Here is an 8,211-nt window from a genome sequence, read left to right as displayed (position 1 = left end):
TGGACCAGCTGCTGTGATGAAATCGCAGTAATTCCAGGTTTCCCTCAAACCCAGACTGAGCCAAAGGCAATCCAGGCTCTTGCATCCGGCTTACTTCATTGCCCTCTCTCCAATCCCTCCTCCACTTTTCAAGCTTCTGTTTTTTTAAAAACTATTTTAATTTTTAAAGATTTTTTCAAGTAATCTCTGCATCCAAGATGGGGCTCAAACCCACAACCCCGAGATTACGAGTTGTGTGTACTACCAATTGAGCCAGCCAGGCACTGATTTCTTTTTTTTAACTGAGATAGGGGTAGTGGAGGAAATTCTTCCGGGGAGCCTGGAAATCTAGAAAATGTTTATTTCAGGTTAATTCAAGAAAGCTCTGTTGAGCACCAGTGAGTCTGCTTACGTGGGCTATGTGGTGTAATGCCGACTAATAGGGATTGTGTATCTGACAATATGCCAGGCTTCCTACATGAAAGATTCCAGTTAATCCACCAATAGCACTATGAAGTAGGAACTATTATTCCTATTTTGCTAAAGAGGAAATTGGGTCTCAGGAAGGTTGAGTCTCTACCTTAGGATTCATAGCTGGTAAGTAGAAGTGCCTGCATTTGAACCTGGCTATGGCCCGAATCTCAGGCCTCTGCTGGTTCTTGCTATACTACAGAGCTGGCCATGAGCAAGAAAGCTTTATTTAGAGTCCAGGAAAAGAGACTGGGACAAGAAAAAATAAGGTGAACTAACGGGAGGAAACTGAGATCCTGGTGAGAAAGAAGGCAGAGGTAGATGGGTAGAACATGTAGAAAAAAGTGACAGGCTTAGGGAGGGATGGTTATTGCATTTCTTTTTTTTTTTTAAGTTTATTTATTTATTTTGAGACAGAGAGAGAGAGGGAGAGAACAGGGGAGGGGCAGAGAGAGAGAGAAGGCGAGAGAGCATCCCAAGCAGCCCACTGTCAGCCCGGAGCTCGGCACAGGGATGGACCTCACCAACCATGAGATCATGACCTGAGCTGAAATCAAGAGTCAGACGCTTAACCAACTGAGCTGCCCAGGTGCCCCATGAATTTCTTATAATTTCTTTAAAATAGGCTTCCTGGGCCAGATGGGGGCTCACTGCCTGACTCCCAAATTCTGGGCTCCCAGGAGGATGGCAGCAGATCTAGTTTAGGGCACGAAGTGTCCTCAACCCAGAGAGGAAGATGGGACTCTGAGCAGAGTCCACCTCAGCAACAGCCAGCAGCTCGTGTTGGTGAAAAGGAGGACCATGGGTTCATAGTGGAGCTGTGTTCATGTCCTGAACCACCTGATGCGTCAGGAAGGACACTTCTGAGCACAGCTGGCTAACAAATGTCTTTTATTTTCACCCGTGGCATCTTAGAACAGGTTCTTTATATCATCCTGAGGCAGCTCCAGAAGGCTGGTGATAACAAAGGTCTGGCATTCAAAATGGAGGAATTGCTGGATTCCAGAAATAACTCCCCAGTGAATCTGACCTGAGGAAAATTCATTATCTAAAAAGTAAAGAGAGAAGAAGCGTCTTACTCCCCTGATGGTGGGTTCTTCCTGGCATAAGTCTCCAGCACAGGGGAAGGAGACATTTTAACCTCTTAACTATTTTGTTGGAAACATAATGTGAGGTATAAGAAGCCAGAAGAAAATGACAAAACTGCCCAGTTTTGCATCTCCTTGTAGGGGAAGGGCAATCTCCACTGAGTAGAGCAAAATAGACAAGGAGAGACTAATGAAAATACATCTTAAAACAACTTTTGAGATCTACCTATCCATATATTGGCTTAACGTGTTATATATATATATGTATATATATATATTGGTAAGCTAGAGCATTCAATTTTTGAGAGGTGCAGAGAATACAATCGGCAGAAAGAAGGTGGTCTTTGACTTAGGTGCACCTGAGTTTCTTCTTGTGTCTGACACCCATGAGCTGTGAGACTTTGGGCAAGTAACTCCTTGTCCCTAAGTGTTCTTTTCTGCCAATTGGGATATAAAAATTATCCTGAGCCCTGGCATGAATGTTATATATTTCCAAATGTCTAGCACATTATGTGTGCTGAGTAAATGTTGGTTGAAAATAATAAGAATAGTACTATTCTTGTACCTGTACTATTAATAAATAGTACTATTTATTAATAATGATAATGATAACTAAAAGCACTACCAGATTGTAGTGCTCAAGGATAGAGACTCTGACTGGATCATCTTTGCATCTCCAGCACACCACAAAGCACTTGGCATGTAGCAGGCAAGCCCTAAACGTTCTTTGGATTAAACTGAGCTGGTTGGTTGAGCACCTACATGTAAAGCATTGTTTTTAATCCTCTTGGGATTATACAAGTGAATGAGATGCAGGGCAAAGTTCAGCGACAAGGATCCAAGTCACTTTTCAACCTCAGTGGTTTTCACCAGCAAATCAGAGAAAACAGCATTTTCCAAGGTCAGAGAGGGTTGGTGAGCTCCTCTAAGCCCTTCTCCTCTTTTTGCTTGCAGACAGAACCCTGGTTGTACTTAGGGCTCCAAGCCTCCTCTCTATGATTCAGGGGGGCACAGTCTTCATTCTTCAGGCCAGTGTTTCTGGGCATCTCATTCCCTTTGCCTGTGAGTAGCTTGAGGGTGGTCATGAGGCTCAGTCCTGGCCAAGGAGACATGAGGAAATGTCTCTAATGGAGGCCAGGAGAGTTTTATTTGCTTTAAAAAGGAGGAAGAAGAAGACACGTAGGTTAAACACACAAACACCCCTCTCTCACGAAAAACAAAAAAACAAAAAACCCCAAAAAACAACACCACCAAAAACCCGTCTGCTATCCACCGCTATTGCTGAGACTGCCTGGGAAGCCTGCAAGGGAGACAGCCATTACAAGCCCTTGTGGAGAAACACCCACCTCCTAAGGGTGACAGAGCTGAATGCGGGAAAGAACCTGGGTCCCCGATGACATCATGGAGCCTCTGAATTAACCGGTGCTGGTTTTCTTGTTCCATAGATGGGTTTTCCTTATGATTTAGTGGCGAATGCCACCTAGATAATCCACTCCATCACGGCCTTGTTATTGTTGGGCCACCGCACTTCCCCTTCCGGGAAACAGGACGTGTGCGTCCGCCACGAATACCGTGGGAGGGGTTCTTTCCTTGTGTGGGAATGCAGCAGGTCCTTTCAAACTCTGGAATTCTCTGCTCCTGTGCTTTTCAGAGAGGAAAAGAGGAAAACTCTTGTGGGGAGCTAGCAAGACTTCCTCAGGGAGATCGAGAGGTAGTTTGGGGCACTAGAAAGAGTGCAGGACTTGGAGGCAGGCATCCTGAGTTGGGTGCTGGTGATTCCATTTCCAGTCCTGCAGCTCTGGCTGAATCACATAACCTCAGTGTTCTTACCTGTAAAATGGGAATAAAGGTAGCCCCTACCTTAGGATAAGGATTAAATGAGGAAACGTCCATGTGCTTTTCAGTGTGAACTCCTATTTATAGATAATTACTTTAAAGAAAAATACAAAGCAAAGGGCAAATGAAAAGCATTTGTTTGCCTTACTGGAAGCAGAGAAATGAAATATAAAGACGTCTGTTGGGAAACAAACAATTTGGGGAAAGTGGTGGTCTTTTCCAGGCAAGATTTCATGCTCTTTCCCCTACCAGCTTTTCTAAATAACACAGATCTTCCTAAGTGCTTCTAAAGAACAGCACAGCTGAGAGCAGAGGGGAAAGAGGAGTCCCTTGGACAGTGGCCTGCAGCCCCACTGCCACCAGCTATTAATAGCCTATAAACCTTTGGAGTGGAGCCCTGGTCCCTCCCACCCTACCCCAGGACAGCAGAGGGGTCAGAGCACTGCCTGATATGGTCTCAGAATACTGGTGATCCCTGGAATTCTCCCTGTTAGGGAACTTTTCTCCTGCTGGGCTGGGCCTGGCTGGGTTTCTTCTCTCAAAGACCCCAGCCTGAACTGCTAGACAGGTTCACATTCAGCAAGCATTAATTGACCTCTTTCTGGGTCCCCAGGCCACACACTAGCTGCCTTGACACACATGATCTCGTTGTACTCTCACAGCAATGAGTGAAGCTATTCTATGGAAAGAGAACCCAGCTCAGAGAGGCGTCATGACCTGTTCAGGGTCATTGAGAAAGGAAATTTGGTGCTAGAACCCAACTCACCTGTCTCCAAGCCAGTGATCTAACGTTTGCATTACTGTGATGTCTAGGAGACTTCTGGGTCTTCAACAAGATGATCCAAATCCCCTGGTCATGCTGGCAAGAAGGGTGAGGGGCCTGGGGTTAAAGTAAGCCAGAGAGCAAGGGCAAAGCCAGCCTGGCACCTGGACTCTGTGAGGGGAGAAGCTGACATGCCCTTTGGCATTTCTGGTGGCTAGGGAGCCATGTCTCAGGGAGTGTGGGACCCCTCTTTCCCTCTCTGCCTGAGCGCACCTGGTCCTATCCCTTCCCCACTTAGTCAACCTTTGAGACTGTCTCTGGTCCCTGAATGTGGGACAAAGAGTCCCTTAGCTTGACATTCGGGGTCCTTCATGACTCAGCTCCTGTTCTTTCAACATTTGCTCCTACTCTGTACTTTCTGTTCCCATTCACACCTATTTACAGGTGCTAGGATAGCATTTTGGGGGCAAGGACTGAGTCTTAAGCCTTTTTCGATCCCCAGATCCTGGCCTGGTATCTGGAGCAGCTGTGACACTCAGGAACTGAAGGAAAAGCTGTCCCTTGTCAACTGGGTCCAGAGAGCTGGAATAGAAGCAATGGGGCATGGGACATGGGGCAAGGAGGCCATAGACCCAGAAAGGTCTAGATTGCCCCTGCTGACTCCTGGGCTGAGTTCCAGAAGTCCTGGGTCCTGGGCCGTCTCCTTTAAGATGTGCTGGGGCCTGGAACCTTGGTGCTGTTGAAGGCTTTGGGTCCAGGCTGCTTCCAGAAGGAGTCCTTCTTTAAGGAGTCGGACACAGATATTAGGCTTGAGTGTCAGTCTTCCTGGGTGTGGATGGCCATGCATCCTATGGAAGAACGATACCATGAACATTTCTTGAGTGCTGGAAAGGAGCCAGGAATTGTTCTGGCAGCTGGTGTCCTAAGAAGCACTCCCAGAGAGGAACCAACCTACCTCAGATGTCTTTTTTTCCCAACAAAGAGTAGGAAGTGGGGGCTGCTTCACTTAGCCTACCGTGAGAATAGTATCATCAAGCTTACAGATAGAGTCTACCTACTTGGCTCCCCTCACCACAAATACCCAGAGCTCTTCGAAGGGTAACAGAAAGGTTTGCTGAGAAGGACTGGTCCCACATTGTGCAATGAGAACTGCACCCAGTTAGTGATTCTTTCTAGAACACCAGACTCAGGCAGGTTATACTCCTTTTAGCTCCTGTAATCCCAAGCCTTGGACCATACTCCTGATCACTGAGATGCCCCTTCTGTAGACGTGCAGTGGTTTGTTTTGCTATGGGAACAGTCTTGGGGGAATTAGTTACCATGGAGGTCACTTCTGTCTAATCCGTTTGCCCCACTGGTACCACCCCAAATCCCCAAGTGACTTTTCTCTCCGTGACCATGGCTCTTAGAGTTTGGGGCCTGGATGTCTGTGTTCTCAGTTCCAATCAGCGTGTGCTCCCTCCTGCTCCAAGTTGGGCAAGAGTTAGCTCTTTGATGGGGTCTTTGATAGGAGGAGTCATTTCTTCACTGTGGCTTCTCTGCAGCAGCTGTCTTGGGGACAGCTGCAAGCAATGGCGAGCAATGGTTCGATCATGCCACATGCTTGGGTACGTACGCTCTTCCATGTTCCATGTGCTCTTTCTTTCTTTTGCTTTTTTTTTTTTTAAATTGTATTTGTTTATTTGGAGAGAGAGAGAGCCAGAGTGGGGGAGGAGCAGAGAGAGAGGGGGGGAGAGAGAGAATCCCAAACAGGCTCCACACTGTCAGTTCAGAGCCCAACATAGGGCTCGAATTCATGAATCCCGAGATCATGACCTGAGCTGAAATCAAAGGTCGGACGCTTAACCGACCAAGCCACCCAGGAACCCCCTCCTTCCTGCCCCCTCCCCCCCCAGCAATGTGTTCTGTCTGACTCCTCCGGGAGACTATTACCACTTATTCTGCAGATGAGAGAAGAGAGAAGGAGATTCAGGGAGAAGCCACAACTAGTAGGAGAGTTGGAACTGAACCCAGAACTGCAGGCTCTGTCCAGGGCTGCTGCTTCGGTACCCACGTGCCTCATTCAACTAATGAGCTGGCACCTCACCCAGAGGAGGGCATGTGCTCAGGGCTTTACCCTCCATGCCTGTCCTAAGCACCAGGGTACCTGGAAGCCACTGGATGTCCTTTGAAGACACATGCGTTCACTGAGACATGATGAGCCAGCTGCCAGGGGGACCCAGGGCTTTGGCTGGTACGTGCTTTGGATCACGGACAGTCCTGTTCCACCCGAGGCTGAGTCATCTGTGGACAGTCACATGGGGTCACTCTGTGGTCTCATGTTACTTGTCTTCCAGCATTTCTGGGTTTCTTGGGGACCTTCCCAGACCTCCTTTGGGGGGACTGGTTTCATGGGCAACCTGCTTCCTGAGACATACTGGGCTTACTTGCTTTTTCACTTTTATTTCCACCGCGTCTCGCTACGGCTGTGCTGTTTCCTCCCATGTCCTGTGTCCCTAAGAAAGGAAAGAGCCCCTATTTCATGAGAATGCATTGTATGCCAGGCATGGTGACATATCATCTCTTTGAATTCAATCCTTATAACAAGCCTGTGAGAGTGTATTCCCATTTGAACAGTTCAGGATAGTTAGAAGGATTTAGTACCTTTCCTTCTACGGCTAGTAAGTGGCAAAGTCAGAATTTGAACCTGGCCTTTTCACCACACCTATACTTTTGCGTATACCATCTCCTGAGGACATTGGTTCCAACCGTAGTGGCTACTTAAGCTCAAACTCAAGCTTGAACTCTGTTGTGGCTCCAGACTGGCTCTACTGAGCTTCCCCAGACTTTTCTCTTCTGCCGCATGTGCTCTGCTCAGAGATTCTCAGTACTACGGATTTTATTTGCTGAGATTCCTAGGCTCTGAGAGCTGAAAGCGACTTCAGAAGTCACCCAGTCCCCCTCCCCTGGAGCTTGAACCTCCTGCCGGATCCTCACAGCTTCCTTGGAGGTAAGCAGGATAGGTATCTTTTCCTTCTTTTTGGGGTAAGAACCTGTTTTCCCAGAGTGTGTGTTGGCTGTTTTCTGTCTGCCCCTGCGGGCCTGCTTTCAGACTTTGTCTCTCCTTCTCTGTGCCCTCAGGAAGCTGCTGGGCCCCCCTGGCCTCTGGGCAGGAGACTGTAGGGCTGGAGGAGAAAGGAGGGTGTTCACACTCCCCTGCTTCCTCCCTGCCTGGCCTCAGTTTGGCGGTAGTGAGTAGACTCCTTCACCAAAAGCCACAGCTCCTGTCCAGCGGCCCTTCCTTGTAGCTATAGATCTTGTTGGGTCCCCACAAGACCCCTCTGCCCCTGGCCCTGGCATGGTACCCGTTGCCCAGTGCGGCTGGACTCCAGTGCGTCACCACCCTCAGCCCTGCCCCCAACTTTGAAAACCATTCCTTCATTAAATTCTCATGCACAGTCCCATTGTTCATCTTTCTGACTCATTGGAGTGGTCCATCCATTTCCTGCAGGGGCTCACCTGAGACAGAGGTGAAGTGACCCACCCAAGGTCCCTTGGCAACTGAGTGGCGGAGCTGGCTTTTGAACAGGAGTCACAGGACTCCTGGGCCAGTCCCGCCCCCTTGCCTGAACCCTTCTGTCCAAGACTGAGCACAGGTCTCCTGCACTCACTCCTGGGATACACCGTTGCCTACCCTGGGTCACTTTTTGGGGACTACTCTTGGCTCTTCTCAGGTCCACCCCACCTGCACCTTGTCTGAGTTTCAGAAGCCACAGTGCTACCTGCCTCTGACCACCCTTTATGGTTGGGCTACTGATCCCCAGAGCTCTGCCATCATCCACAGTGGCAAAGTTCTGGGAGCTCTATCCCCTTGAGGAGGACCACAAGCCGTGGCTGTGCTTTGGAGCAGAGATACTGACATCCCTTACTCCTGACTCCGACAGAAGGGAGCCCGGGCTGGGTGCGATGTCAGAACCACAGGAGGGCAGGTTGGACTCATGAGCAGCAATAATTCTGCTGGGAAAATAAGAGTGCCAGGAAAGGAAACTGAGGCAGAACGCTGGTGTGTTGGGGGAATGGCGATAGGCCAGTGCT

At 48.7% G+C, this 8,211-nt stretch overlaps 1 long non-coding RNA gene across 1 annotated transcript; it reads right to left on the bottom strand.

Moving 5' to 3' along the window:
- Positions 1–3,119: 3,119 nt before the first annotated feature.
- On the bottom strand, positions 3,120–6,324 carry LOC122201011. The gene is made up of 3 exons (XR_006194039.1): positions 6,284–6,324; positions 4,141–4,233; positions 3,120–3,181 (listed from the first exon to the last, which is right to left on the bottom strand). It is a non-coding gene; the product is annotated as an uncharacterized LOC122201011 (long non-coding RNA).
- Between the last annotated feature and the right edge of the window lie 1,887 nt (positions 6,325–8,211).

The sequence above is a fragment of the Panthera leo genome, chromosome D1, assembly GCF_018350215.1.
Source record: "Panthera leo isolate Ple1 chromosome D1, P.leo_Ple1_pat1.1, whole genome shotgun sequence".
In the NCBI taxonomy this organism is placed as follows: Eukaryota; Metazoa; Chordata; class Mammalia; order Carnivora; family Felidae; genus Panthera; species Panthera leo.
Note: the sequence above shows the minus strand (reverse complement) of the source record. Positions and strands in the feature narration are given on the sequence as shown.